Consider the following 16337-nt stretch of genomic DNA (forward strand, 5'->3'; position numbering starts at 1 on the left):
TCTAGTGAGAGAAGTAGAACAATTAGATAATGAAGTTTGCTAGGGATATACTGAGGAGAAAAGCCTATATTTAATTTTTTATTTATTAAAAAAAATCTTAAAGAAGCATGGCAACATATAACATTTTAATACCTGGTTGGTATGCACATGTGTGTTTGGTACTTTAAGCTGTTTTAAAAATTTTAATAAAAATAACTCAAGTTTCATGCACATTTCTTGGAAAATTTCTCACTGCTTTATGGAGATGTCTTTATAGTACAGATCCCACTAAACCTAAGGGGTGAATCTCTGATAAATTATTAAAGCAAGAAAACCTTACAAATGAAATGAATTTTAAATATTTTATGGTACCATGCAGTTTTGTTACCTTGTGGTTTCAAGCTCTTTGATGAGTTGTAAAAGCTGTTTCTTGTACTGCAATCAAAGATTCATTTATTTTTCAATGATAATATTCCTGATCTGGAAAATTTTCTTATCCTCTGTAAATAATTTTAGGCCTAAAATATCCTTGTGAAAAATAGTGTAAATCTTCATTTTGAATCTTTTCAAGAAACTTAGTTGGATTTTTGTCTATCCTCTTAAATATGATGGCAATTTAATAATCCTCATTTGATTGTTTTTTGATTGTTTTCTCAGGTCTTTCTAAGGGATGGATTAAGACTTTCTGGGTTATATATGCAATTTAAAACCTATAAATTAAAAAAAATGTTAATATTAAGTAATCATATTCTAAAGTATAATATTCTAATCCATGATTCTAGGATTCTCTTTAATTTATAAAATTGAGTATTTTCTCTAACTTAATAATCAGTTCTATATAGAAGATAATTTATGTCATAAAGAAATAATAGTGACATTCATTATGTAGAAAAATTTAGCAAAATGTTGTGCAAAAATACTATCAGGGTACCATTTAAATAACAACTGTTCAAATAATAGAATATTTGGTAGATATTTTGAAAAGTATGCTAAGTAGAATTTTATTCATTGTCTGGTAATCAAAAACAATCATTTAAAGATTGCTTCTTAACATTATAATTTATTATTTACATAAATGATTTTACTGTGTTCCAGTCAGGTTTTAGAAAATTGCTTAAGTGTTTAGGTTGACATATAATATATTACATTTTTTTCCATTTAAGATGTAAAACACCTCTCAATTGCATTTTTTGTGTAGAACATCTGATTTTCAAGATAGGATATAAGATGTCTGTTTCTTTAATTTAGGGCCATATTTTAGGACACTCCATCATTTTCATTTCATCTGGATTCAATTCATGTTTTGAAAACTGATTTTTGTACGTAGTTTTGTTAGTGGTCATTTTTTAGCTGCTTACTGCATAGACTTCTAACTAATCCCTGAAGTCCATATTCTTTTTTTTTTTTTCAATAGAGCTAGATTACTTTTCTCCGTCTTCTGTTATTTGTTGCTATATTCTAGCTAATGGAGTGTGAGTGGAAGTAACTGACACTATTTCCACAAAAGCTTTCAATACCCATTCTACCATGCTTTTTTCCCCCACTTTTATGGGTAGAATTATAAATCCCAGAATAAACCCCAGTGTAAACTTTAAAAGTTTTGTATTGTGGAAAACATGATTAATACATGTGTTTTGTAAATTTATTTGAAGGCTCTTTGTGGGAGGTGTTTAAAAATAAGACACACACAAACACACATCCAATTTTTCAATCATTCTTTATAGAAGATTTGAGGAGGGTTTTCTTTCATCTACCACAAAAAATGTTTTTTCAGAAACATTGGGGATACTGCAAATACAACCACTAAGGTGTTTTAAGACCTAGTTCAAGACCTGATTTTGACGTGTATACTGTTGTATTTAAGCCATGTCATAAGATCTCGGTATATATATTTAAAACCTCTGTTTTATTTACTTATTTAGATAGATAGATAGATAGATAGATAGATAGATAGATAGATAGGCAGTGGGTCCTCCAAATTATATGTCTTTTATTGTGTGGTGATCTGGCTTCATTGTTGTAATTAACTTGAGACACTTTTAGTCTTTTTAGCCAGCTAGAGTAGGTCTTCAGGTCATATCTAACTCCTTATGACCCTAAAACCCCAAAAAACCATAGCTTCCACACCACTTACCATTACGTATAATTATTTCTAGGAAATGGTTTTGTGCATGACAATGTTTTAGCATTAAATTTAAACAGTTATTTTATCTATCAATGGTATAGTTTTGTAACAGGGTGTATAACAGAGGTGGCAGATGCACAAGTCATGGTTTCTCACACCATCTGGATCACAAATACAGCATATATTTATTGTAATTAAGCTTTTTCATGGCTCACCTTTCATTCTACTATTAAATATAATTATTAAAATTAATAATGAAACCTGGTAGCACTACAGAATAAATCCAATTGCTGTCTTGAAATGAAATATTTAAGGTCTTTCTTTTGATTATATTCTTCACTAATTAAATCAAAAGCAATACAGTGTAGATGTTTTGTTACCAAATACCATATTGTTCAGCAGATGTAAAAGCTCCTTCTTTTCAAGGCCCTTGAAAAGTACAATCAAGTCATCATTTGGATAATGACTTAAGAGTGACAGGGCTGCTAATCATATCTATTTTGTATGTATCCAATCATTGCAATAATAACTGTATAATTTGGTGTGCAGAATCCAAATAACAGTTCATGGTATGGTAATAGACTTTTTAATTTTTGATGTTTAATCAGATGTTTATAGGAATATAGTCATTTAACATTTTTATTGTTTATATGGATATGTAATTTCTCATTGTAATTTCTCATGGCCTCATTTTTACTCATTCCCTGATCTGCAGTTAAGCATATTTAATAGTCACTTCTGAAATTCCTTTCCATTGTATGGATTACATTATATGCTTTACGCACAAAGCAAGAGAAAATAATGGAGCTTTCAAATAGTTATGCTTCTTGTCTCCAAAGAATGTAAGATAATTACATTAAGAAAGAAAAGCAAAATGCTGTGCTTTTACCAACATGAAATGGTTATCATTGTCCAACAAAGAATAAAATAAACTATGTAGATAAAGACTCTGCCTTGATCCAACATAAATCATGCACAACTAACACATGTATCATAAATGTCTTTGAAAACGGATAATAGATTCAATGTTTGAATGAAGAAGAGCTGGAAACAGGTTAAGCTGTATTGTAGTAAAAGTATCAAAAATAAGAATCTTTTGTTAAGAACACAAATTGTTCTTAACTTCTTTGAGACAAAACATGTATATATAATGGCCATGGCCATGAAATAGACCCAAGGAAAATAATCATACATGGATAAACCATACATTAATTGGGTAGTGATTACCTACACACACTTTTATTTATAAACATAAAAAGACTTATAGAAAAAAGCTTATTTATCTACACAAATATTTCCATATGCATATCTTTCCATAAGGCATGAGCTAATGTATGTGCATGTATTATTTTTTAATTCTTATTACAATCCCTTAAAGGCAGACCAGCATAATTTTGTAAGTGGAGAGTCCATGATTTAGGAAGTTTAAGTAATGTACCCAAATTAGCTAATACATGGCAAAGCAAGAAATCAAGTCAAGTTTGTCTGACCATTCAATCAATGCTTATGACACTTCTGTGTAATGCAGAAGTCAGAATATAAGCCAAGAACAAACGCAAACTTTTATAAGTGCTTACTATATGAAGGAAGGTATGTCCTCTCAATATTTGTTATAGTACAGTAGAAAATTGCTGTGGTAAATGATATGGTTCTCTTTATACGTATTGTAAATTGTCAAATAAAAACGTATATATTTGAAGTAATCTTTCATTTATGAAAGCAATTTCTCCCTATTGAAATTTCTTAAGCCTGCATTTTATAAATAAGACTCACTCAAAAAAATGTTTTCACATAGTATCACATATTCACTTACATTGTCACTTAATGTTGATTTCAATTCTTTATAACAAAATTTTAAACAATGATAATGTAACTATTACTATTTTTTCCTATAATGCGAACTCACTATATTACAATATTGCTATAAAAGGACAATTTACTAAATCTTTTAAAAAATGAGCAACAAATTAATATTGATTCCATATTATTGTTTGGTATTTGCACGTTTGTTTTATTCAACGGATATTTGTTTATCTTCTACAGGCCTCACAAAATCCTACAGGTCAGGTACATTGTCTTAAACAAAACAAAAGTGTATGTTCTCATGGAGTGAACATTTAGGATGGAGTGGGGAAGAGAAAAGTGCAGATGATTAAAAAATGGACAAAATAATATTTTATGTGCTTATAAATGCCTTGAAAAAATAAAGCATGGTAAGGAGGAAAGAGGGAGTCTATTTTGCATATGGTGTTCAAAAAACCTGTTATATGGTGATATTTAATATTAAGTAATATTAAGAGGGAGTAAGAAAATAACTGAATACAATTAATTTTCTATTGCTAAACTTTTCCTCAATTTTTGAAGATTTAATAGCTCGTACAATTTAAAATGGTCATATATTTGTTCCATTTCTAAAACATGATCTGATAGTGATCTGATCAAAGTAGGCATACTCCCTCCTTTACTATCTTATCACAGGAAAGATCTTTGTCAATTAAATCAAAGAAACCAAATTTTGGAGATAAGTCAAAATAAGAAGTAATTTCCTAAGAGAAATATCACATTAAAAAATAATGTTAAAAATTAAAAAATAATTAAAAAATAATGTGATAATATTAAAATTATCACATTAAAAAATAATGTGATAATATTCTGGATTCTTTCTCCTTTTAATGTATTTTACTCTGTTCAAACATATAAAAAAACTGAAAAATGTTTAAATCTTTTATTAATAAGGTGTCTCTGGGATTTGGTGCAGTAATTTGTAATATAGTCTATGATATATAATTCCATTGCTTTCAAAACCAGAAGATTTAGTTATGATCTAGAAGAGCCAGAGGAACAATGTTTAGCTTTCTTTCAAGTAGATAAACTAAATATAGCAAGCACTCTGGAATCTTTACAATATAAAATAAACATGGTCTTGTAAATTTACAGAGACCTTTCTTATAGAAATCTATCAGGATGAAAACTAATGTTTTTATTAATTTTTAACTCATTTTGACTAAATATGCAACAATTCTCTGAAATAAAAAGGAAAATATTGTGTGATAAATGTAACATTCAAATGTGTATGACAGATTTTCTCTATCTAGAAAGACAAAATAAAGAAGTACATTCTTAGTCTTAAAGTGTATATATATATATATATATATATTTAGCTATTTGTTGGTGAATGAATTTACTTTTCAGAAAATGACGTTTCTGCTCCGCCATCATTTGTAGTGCAAATGTAAGAGATACATTTGTAATACAAATGTAAGAGGTTTGGACAACTAACCTTATCCTATGAGAAAAGCTGTAGTTTGATGGCTAATAGTATAGATTTTAGAGTCAAACCAAACTGTCATGGACCTCAGAGAATGTATTTAACCTTATCACCTTGTTCTCCTTATTTGTAAAGGTAAATGGTATTGACTCCCTGATAGGGTTATCATGACATTTTTAATAAATAATAGTTTTTAAAGGCTTAGTTAGCATGGCACAAGACACAATGAGTAGCAATCTAGTGGACCATTTAAATCATGGGTTCTGGAATCAGAAAGATGGTATACATCTGTGTTACAGGGCTATTTAGTTATGTGACCACAGGTAGTCTAACCACTCTAGTACTCAGTTTTCATATCTACCCAACTGGGATTTTTAAAATTCCCTCTTTGTATGATTAGTGACTAGTAACTGGAATATTCAGTGTAGAGTTCTGAGCACACTTAGTGATTTGTTGGGCTTCATCCTTGTTAATTACTATCTCAAGTCACATTGTTAATAACAGCAGGAGGAGGAGTGAAGGAATAGTAAATGCCTAAGGTGATCTAATGTTGATGATGATAATGATATTTCTGACGAAAACAATGTTTAAATACTGGAATTTTTACTTCAAATTTTGTTTTCGTGCTTTCCAAGTAATCTTGTAAGAAGACAAATGCCTATTATTTTACCTAATAGAAATAATCTAGATGTGGGTTTTTTGTTTTTTAACCATCATATAGATGAAATTGAGGGAAATAAAAGCTCATTTTAGTTAAATAAAAGTTCCTATGGCATGTGTGGTACTAGTCGAGAAAAAAAACAAATATATATATGTGTGCATATTAGTTATGCATATGTAAATTAATACAAAAATATTTTTGTGCATAGAAATTTTATATATGATGGCAGCAAAGATTGGAAATTACCCTTCATGGCATAGATTATAGAATGACAGAACAAGTATTCTGTCTTCTTTTACTTTATAAATTGGGTACTACAATGAAAGATTTGAAATCCTCATATTATGCTGCATTTGGCCATATCATCTGTACCTAAATTTCTTTCAGTTTGCTGCTTACAAGGACTCATTTAAAGCATATGTCAAGATTTTTAGAAATTGAAAATTCTTAGAAAAACTATACAGTTAGATCAAGGAATTTGTCTATTTTAGTTACTGCAGTATATCCACTACTGAGAATAGTACCTAGTAAATAATACTTGTAGTCTATAAATATTTGCCAAATGTAAATAGTGCTCTTCTTTTATTAACTCAATCAGTTTCATCCTACTCCTTACCTCATCCTCTCCCTAGGTTTAAATTCATAGTCTATGGGTCCACTGCTAATGTATGTGCCTTTTTGAAATTTCTTAGAGCATGGCATTTTGAAGTCAAAATGTTAGGATTTGCCAGGAAACCATAGAGCTATCTTGGTCATTGAAGATTCCCATTCTCTGTGGATTATGATAAGCAGAGTTTTTTTTGTTTTGTTTTTGTGTTTTTTTTTTTTTTTAAGTAGGATATCCCCAGAAAAACTCTCATAAACTTATCAAAATTCCATCCATAATTTTGTGAGTTGGTTCTAATACTTTAGGTCAAGCTCTTGGAGTTGTAATATTATCTGAAAATGTGTGAAGATTTGAGTAAACATAATTAGCAATGCAGCTAAGATCTATGAAACTTAAATCATCTGTCTATTACCAAGTGCTTTGATTGATTCACTGTCACTGTACTGGTTAGGAGTATGAGGAAAGACTGGCTCAATCAGACCAGACATTTTAAAACATGCTTGTTTTATTGTAGTTGTTAGAAACATAATGCTCATATTTATTCAGTGAATGTGACATGTACTTTGTGAGCAATTACTAGGCAGATGGTAATGCATACAGTGAAACGTTCCCAAAGAAATATAAGATAAGGTCCCTAATAGGCAGGGCTGAATTACACATTCTGGATGTTGTAGTGTGTTAACACACATTTTTAACTTCAGAAACAATGTATTTCAACTTCAGAAACAATGTACTTTCAAACATTTGTTGCCATTTGCCAGCCTTTTATCACAGATAATAATCAAATTAAAAATCATTTTTATTTTTGTGTCATTTAAAAGTCAGACTTGTTTCCAGATGCTTAGAATACCTCATTAAACAAAAGATCCCTAAATTTATGGAGCTTACATTCTAGTGGAAGAAGAGACAGAGAGTAAGCAATGTATATAATTACTAAGGAAATTGTATAGTACTTTAAAAGGTAACATGAACTATGATTGTTATTAGAAGGATAAGGAGAAAGAGACCAGAGAAAGAAGGAACATGACTCTGGAAGTTACTGTATGGGAGGTGATAAGCAATTTAATGTTGAATGATCAGGCTGTGTATCACTGAGAACTTGACATCTGTGCAAATGCTTGAATGAAGTGAAACAGTCAGCCATGTGGATATCTAGGGGAACTGTATTCTAGGAAGGGAGAACATTGGTGCAAAAGTTCTGTGGATTGAGAATATCTTTCATGTTCAAGGAATAGAAAACAACTCAGTAGGTTTCTATGGGAGTTATGGGGGACAAGTAGTAGATGAGATCAGAAAGCTAATAAAGAATTCAGATCATGCAGGCAGTTGATACCATTAAAGGACTTTGGCTCTTAAACTGAATGAACTGGGGATCCCAGTGTTTTGCGGAATAACATGATCTCACTTTATTTAAAATGATTACTCTGATGATTGTCAACAAGTATCACATAGGTTATAAACATTATTTCAGGGCTTCCCTGGTGGTGCAGTGGTTGAGAGTCCACCTGCCGATGCAGGGCACACGGGTTCGTGCCCCGGTCTGGGAGGATCCCACATGCCGCGGAGTGGCTGGGCCCGTGGCCCATGGCCGCTGGGCCTGCGTGTCCGGACCCTGTGCTCCGCAACGGGACAGGCCACAGCAGTGAGAGGCCCGCATACCACAAAAAAAAAATTCTTTCACCTTTTTTTTAAAGAATTATTCTTTCAAAATAATCACAAAGACCTAATTTCTAGAATACTGAGGGCTACATTTTATATTTTATTCTAACTTCACAGAATGTCTGGCGTTGTTGGACACGTAGGTAAGCATTCAAGAAAAACAAGATAGTTGATTAAGCACAAAATCATTAATTCAACCAACAAATATGGTTGAACTCCCTGGAAAAGCCTGATACTTAAATTTCAGTAATGAACAAAGAATGTGAAAATTGTTGACCTCAGTGTAGCTTACATGTCAGGATAATTCATATGTCCAGTGAAAACATATAGCTTTTAGTTAAAATATGGGTAATAAAGAGAATTTTTTTTACTAAACTACCCTTCCCATAATATTCTGATGCTGATGTTTATGAAACTACCATCTAAACCTACAGGTCAGTGAGACTGTTTCCATTACACTGTTCGATCACAGCAATAGTAACTGATAGCATCCTGCATTCAGCTACACAGCATGTTCAGTAGTCACTATGTTTTTCAGTGCATGATAAAACCTCTGGCCTTTGCTGATCTGCTCTTGTGGAGACTTTTGAGTAGCTTCCTGTGCTTTTTATACTTGAGGGTGGAGAACAGTCATCTTTGAATCCTTCCATTGTCCTGTTCTAGAAATCTGAGTAAAAGTGGTTCTGTAAGATGTGATTACATATCTGAAAATTTTACCACATAATTTGAGAATAACTTAAAGTGCTACAGATAATAAAGTGTTTGCGTGTATTAGAAAACCAATCTTTGAGTTCAATCTCATCTACAAAACTGACATGTTAATAAGCTACCTCACTAAATAACTGGGAGAATTTTTAAAGATAAAGGTGTGGCAGTGCTTTGATTAACCTTAATCTGTGTTCCCCTCTTATTGTCAATTAAAGTAATTATAGGTAGTATTTCATCCCCAGTTGCAATTTAAATTATGAAAAGTTCGAATGTCCTATATTTTTTAAAGTAAGCTACTTCCATGAACTGAATTTATCAATCTTACCAGGTTTTATGATGTTCAGAACAAATTGTATAGTAATGATTCTCAATCCAGTTCTTAGAATCTGGACCTACTTCAATGTTTCAATATCAGTAGCTTTCCCAAATTTTCAAAATAAAACACTTTAACCTGTTTTCATAATTATAATGCTTATATATGTATATATTTATATAAAATTCACCCAAAAAATATATTTTTAATTAATGAGCATAAGGTAGTTAGAAAAACAAATGGACAATATAATGGTAATTATGTCACCAAATAATTTTATTTTCTAGGACTCTAGATGATGACAGAGTTAGTATCAGATACCATTTAAGAATCGATCAATATAAAGTACATCTGAAGGCAAAAAGGCATATTTCAGTGAACACTTAAATTGATTTTAGCAAAGATAATACTGAATTAATAATTAACCAATTCTTTCTAAAAAGGTCTCATTTGGCAGGTTTGAAAAGCAGATGGCTCATCGAGACTGACAGAGGCTTATTAAGATCTGAAAAAAGTGATTCTCTCTATTGGTTTTGCAATGCCAGTACAGTTTAATCCTTAGGAAAGGGCAGTTTGTTGCAAAAGACAGGTGTATTATTATTGATATGGAAATTAAATAGTTCGCTTTTTATAAAAATATTATAAAGCTAAAACATTTAATATCAAAAGTAATATAATTGTTGCAAAGTGCAAGGCCTGACTCCAAATGTGAATTCACGCTCTTTCTTGGCTTGCAACCACCATGGAATCACTCCTTCCAGTGAATATGTATTACTTGTCTTGGTCCTACCAAAAATTGAGTAAGAAGGTCAATATTTGTTGGGCCTTTTTGAATTTTGTAGAAATCACATCTGACAGTCAAAGATATTAATTGGTCCTAACTACCACATAATTGACATACAGTTCATGCAATGTTTTCTTTACCCAAATTCACTGCACAGTAGAGTAGAAAACACTAGTGTTTTAAACTACACTAGGTAGAAAACACTTGCATCAGGTTTTTTTTTTTTTTTTTTTTTGCTTTGAAACAAAATAATTGGTGATATAGTTCTTACTCTAGAATTTCTCAAGGAAACGCTATAAATGGAGAACATGTCAAACGCTGTGGAAAGGAAAACATCCCATCCATGAAACACTTGAATAAATGGCTATAGGCTCTGAGGGTCATGTCCATCTTCTTCTGACACTTTGCCCTGACATAATGCAACAAATGTAATCAACAGAGACATTGGTTAACAGATACAAGTGCTAAAATGGCTAAAAACAATTTTGGAAAGCTGTTGCCTAACATCCTATCAACAGAAAAACAGCTCTCTGGATGTTGTGACCAAGGGTCTGCCACAAGAATTAATTGCAAAAGAATATACTGACTCTCAAGTTGCAGCCATGTGGTTATGGAGACAAACTCAGGGAGGCAGAGATACTGCAGTATGGCAGGAGGACTTGTGGAAATTGCTGTGTTTCTAGACACTAAGAATTTGGGGTTACATAGATACTTTAAAAACATGTTCCTAAAGGCAGATTTGCTGGATGAATGGAATACAGAGCTTATGGAATGTAAGCTATGGGCACAGAAAAATTAGATACATGAGCTGGGTAGGTAAGGGAATTCAAATATCTCATAGGGCTGGGTCTATTTGAGATGACTGCCTTAACAATTAGTAAAGCCTACAAAAACACTTATGAATCCAAGACTCACCAATGCTATGGACTGAGAGTATCTACCAGTGAAACCAGTGAAATTTCCAGAGGGTAGCATCTTGAATTGCTGTCAGAAGCATGCATTTTTTTTGGATTTATATCCCTGGCACCAGCCAAGGTTAAAGGAGCATAATCCAATAACAAATTAAACATTGAAAGTTAAAAAAAAAACAAAAAAACTTCATATGGCTTTGCTTTTGTGGTTCCTGCAAATGATACTACAAAGAAAGCTTAGAGCAAATATTTTATTGGTTTGTTTTTCATCAGTTTGGACCTCCTGATTAGATCTCCAAAGAGTACCTACATAGATTCTGTAGTGTAGAGAGGACAAAGCACCATATTATGAAATATTCCTTTTATATCCACTTATACTCCCAGAGCAATAAATGAAGATTGTATTGAGCACATAAGCCAATTATTACATAAAATTAGTGGGCTTTGGATGGAACATGAAGGGCTGACTTCTGAATTAGAAGAAAACAAAGTATAAAGAAAGACTTTATGAAGTTTTGATTAAAGCTGAACAACTATTCGGTATTACATGAAGATTTTAGAATGATGTTATGGAAATAGCTTGCCTAGTAAATAATAAAGTCTCACAAAAAAATCTTACCAAATCACCTATGAATTCTTTCTACTAACGGCCATTACTCTTTGTATTATTTTACCTAATGTGTGATGAATTGGTATTTGTGAGAAAAGGGTAAAAACATGGAAGAAACTGAACAATTAGGTAGGATAAAAATAGAGTAGTAAATGAAATACAGGCATACCTCATTTTATTGTGTTTCACTTTATTTCAGTCTGTAGATATTGCATTTTTTACAAATTGAAGTTTTGTGGCAACCCTGTTTTGTTAGATGACGATTAGCAATTTGTTAGCACTAGAGTATTTTTTATTAAGGTACATGCATTGTGTTTTAGACAATGCTATTGCACACTTAACAGACTACAGTATAGTGTAAACAGAAATTTTATATGCACTGGGAAACCCCCAAATTAGTGTGGCTTGCTTTATTGTGATATCTGCTTTACTGCAGTGGTTTGGAACCATACCCACAATATGTCCAAGGTATACCTATAATTATCCAGTGAGTATGATTATACTAAATATATGGTGATTCAATGCATGGACATTTATGAATTTTCAGTAGAGACAGGCAGTATAGAAAATCTAGATGGCAATATACGAAATTATATAAGCCCTTTCCTTTGAGTTCGTTTAACAACCCAATCTCAGAATATACCTTTTAGAAACCAGACTACATAATTTTGATAATGAGCAGTTAAACATAGAGAAACATGACTGAAACATATGATGAACCCTAAGCATTTACTCAACTTTTTGTTTGTTCTTATTCTTTAATGTCCATATTGTGTTCATAATATCCCAAGTGTTCGTGGCTGTTAGAGTAAAATAAATAAGAATATTTCCACAAGGAAAAAAAATAGTAGTTATCTTTAAAACACAAAACTCAGGGCACCTTTCCTGTGGTTGTTTGCTGCCCTTCCTTCACTGTTCAATGCATTTTCATTAACACCCACCACACATTCCACAGGCAGCCATCTGTGTTCCTGTCTTTAAGTTTTATACTACAAGTCTTTCCTCATGACACTCCTGCCTATTACATAAATCACAGAGACATTCAACCCCTTGGAATGGAATCAGAAACCCACAAAGCTGACTGCTGTCAGGACTCATAAGGAGTGCAATTAATAAATTTATTATTTAGGAGTGGAGCTGTTTCCATTCCAAAAGTTCATGCAAAATTGGAGTGTTATCCAGAGTGCATATCAGAGTAACTAAGCTAAAAGTGCCTTTTCATCTTCAAGTTCACCCATTTGACAGTCATTAAGTTTTCTGCTTCATCTCTGCTTCTGTAAGCTCTGCTGGTGTCAGAACACATAATTCATTCATTCAGTCAACAAAGGTCCACTTAGTGCCAGTTTTGTGTATGTGATGAAAAAGACAAATCCCTGCCATCATGGAGCATATTATCTAGATTTTAAAACTTATTTCTGTACTTGAAACCACAAATGTAGCAGCATTTATAAAGTTGAAAAGAAAGTAGATAATAATTATGTTAAAGAGAAATAAAATCTTAAAAATTAAAAACAGTAAAACTGGCATGTCAATTAGAAGAAATACAATATGATATAGTTAAATATCAGCTAAAGCACAGTTTCATAATGATTTGTGGGGACAGTGTTGTCATCAAGATGTCAACATGCATTGTTGCTGACTTCAGTTCCCTTCACAAGTAGACCAGCTAACAAATACCCATAGACAACAAACAATTGTGAAAGTTCCAGAATGCAGAGATAAGGCTAAATAAATGCCCTAGGCAGTAGAGAACAAGAAAAGACCACATTATAAAGGTAAGAGGAGCAGTTCCAATATTACCATATTGCTCTTCCACCAGGACAACACTGAGCTGCACCTAGAGTGTTTCCCTAGGTCTAGAGTTTCCTCAGTGGGAAAAAGAGAACCCAAGGTAGACTCCAGCTTTTCCACATAGTGGAATGCTTCCTGGAAGGCTCACTCAGGTCATACCTCATGGGATTGACTGGAAAAATATGCAGAGCATGACCAGTAGAGATCAGATAGAGAATTGGGGTGAGGCTTACAGTAACCAGTACTCAGATCTTGGTGGGTCATGATCCTAATTGCAGCACCAAAGCAAAGATTCCAACCAGCATCTCTACCTACCTGCAAAGTCAAACTGGTGGTTCCATCTGGTCAGGGAGCTCAGTTGGCAGTTCTGTCTGCTTTGGACCCCAGCCATGGGCTGTACTAGCCATGGAACACGTTTTACAGCCCACCCAGGAAGGGAGCCAATCCAGCAGCCCTGCTCAAATATTGAGCATAGCCTCTCACCTTGGACAAGAAACCTGAAGAGTGACACAGAGCAACCTCAGAGCCAGGCCTATGGTACTGCCTAGCCATGGAGCAGAGTTTACCACCTCACCAGTTTTCCATTAAATTTATTCTACCTTTCTTTTCTTTGAGCACAGTAATCATAATCTATTTTATAATCTGTGTCTGATCACTATAGTATCTTCATTCTGTTGTTTCTGCTGGATATTGCTAATGGTATCATCTTTCCTTGTGTGTTTTGTTTCCTTTTGCTGTGTACAAGACATTATACTTACAACTTTTGGGGGCTGGGGATAATTATGACCTATAATAATGGAATCATCCTCTTGACAGGATTTTCTTTTGCACCTGAGACCCTACATGGCAATCATATTCCAAGTTCAGTGCTTGACTTTCCTAGCTTACACAGAAGACAATCTAGGCTGGCTATACTGTTTTACTTCTTTCTCCCTCTGTTTTAGAATCTCAACTTCAGTTTGGTTTGTATCAAAGTCCTCAAATTTGATTGCTGCTCGGTTTTGAATTTGCCTCTCTAGCATCAAGAGTCTGTTAAAAGCACAGCACAGTATATTTAACTGTTTCAAATGTCCCGATAACAAAATTTGGCTTTTAATGCATATATCTCTAGGTTCCCGTTACATTCTATGTCTTGACCCTGCAATTCCTCACTTATTTTCATAGCCATTCAGCTATTTTGAACATTAAAAAGATTTTGTATGGATTTTTAGTTGTCTTTAGTAGGAGATTTGGTTCTAAGTGTTTAGTTTGCCATTCTTGGAAGCAGCAGCAAATAAACATCAAAATATTTGCAGTATTTTTCTTCACACCTCTATGGCTTTGTACCTCCTGTAACTGAGGCAACCTTCCCCTTAAATAGTGAGGCAAACTCCTATTTACACTTTATATCACAAAAATTGTGTCATTTAAGACCTATTTGGGTATTACTTTTCCTTAGTCTTCTTACCAACACTCCCACACAATCTAAAAGTTGATGGCACTTTGTTTATGGTCTGCCATTCCCTATATGTATCATTATCATAGCAATCATTCTATACTGTATTTTTTGTTAATGTTTGTTGCCTGTGCATTTGTTTATGTGTTTGTCTTGTGAAATGTGAGGTTCTTGAATTCAAGGACTATAAATTAAGTCCTACTTATCCTTTAACATTTTCATTAACCATCAATTCCACAGGGAGTCCTTCCCTTTTCTCTCGAACCCCTGTTAGTTATTTCTGTTTGTTCTTAATTAGAACTTTCCTTATTATAGAAACTTTCAGCCTGTATTATGACTTCAGGGCCTTTACAATTTTTTATGCTTGGAAAAATAACCGCTTCCTGAGATGGCCTCTTGTGTGACCCTTCCTTGTGTGGCCTCTTTATTTGCTCTCATTCAGAAATCTGTTTAAAGCTTACTTCCTGAGAGAGATCTTTTTTGACCACTCAGTTAAAAGATGCCTTCTCAGTCACTGCTATCCCTTTAATCTGCTTTGTTTATTTCAAAATATACATCACTATTATACACACACACACTGCAAGTTTATAGTTGGCTTCTCCCATTAACCTGCCGCTCCCATTAAAATGATTCTACACCAGGGCTGGGATTTAGTTTGTCTCATCGTGGATTTTATCCCAAATATCTAGAACAGTTCTCAGCTCAGACCAGGCATGCAATAAATCGTTGCTAAATGAGTGACGTGTTTGACTCTTTTACTAGATTCTTAACTTACTAGATAAGGCTTATGACTATCTGGTCCTTCTTTATTCTTGATGCCTAATATTTCATAGTCATTCATGTTACTGGCAACAAAAATAATAGAAACAAAGGGTTAACACTACAGAAAAGCCATATATTATGCAACATTCTAAAATTGGTGCTGCTCAGAAATTGAATGTTGACTGCAATTTCCACTTATTAAATGATATTAGAATTTAACTGAAATTGCATATCTGTGCACTACGGAGACAGAAAATTATACAAATAAATTATTCCTTAAGGTAAGAATTACACAGGCATCTCTGGTAGAAGCAAAATTTTCAAAGGTCAAACATCTAAAAGCTTAGAAGTGGAAGTAAGAGTGTGAACTGGGCTTCAATGTTTTTTCATTTATATTTGGCAAACAGCTTCACTTACAGCTTTTAATTTTTCAAATTTTGACAAAGCCTTCAGAGGAACTACTGCTGATGACAACCATAACAGCCTGACAGGAGAAATTTTATAAAGAAAAATGATAACACATTTTTTTCCAAATTGATAAAAACATGGGGAGACTAAACTGGATTCAAAAGAGGAATGCACAAGTAAATACAATATGTAATAATGACTTATTTTAATAGTGGCATTACAGTTTTTCAGATATATCAGTTTATTAGACATCACAACAAATAAGCAAAAGCAAATAACAAACAAATAAAAAATTAGGGGACCAAGAGGGGAAATA

The sequence above is a fragment of the Stenella coeruleoalba genome, assembly GCF_951394435.1.
Source record: "Stenella coeruleoalba genome assembly, chromosome: 4".
NCBI lineage: Eukaryota > Metazoa > Chordata > Mammalia > Artiodactyla > Delphinidae > Stenella > Stenella coeruleoalba.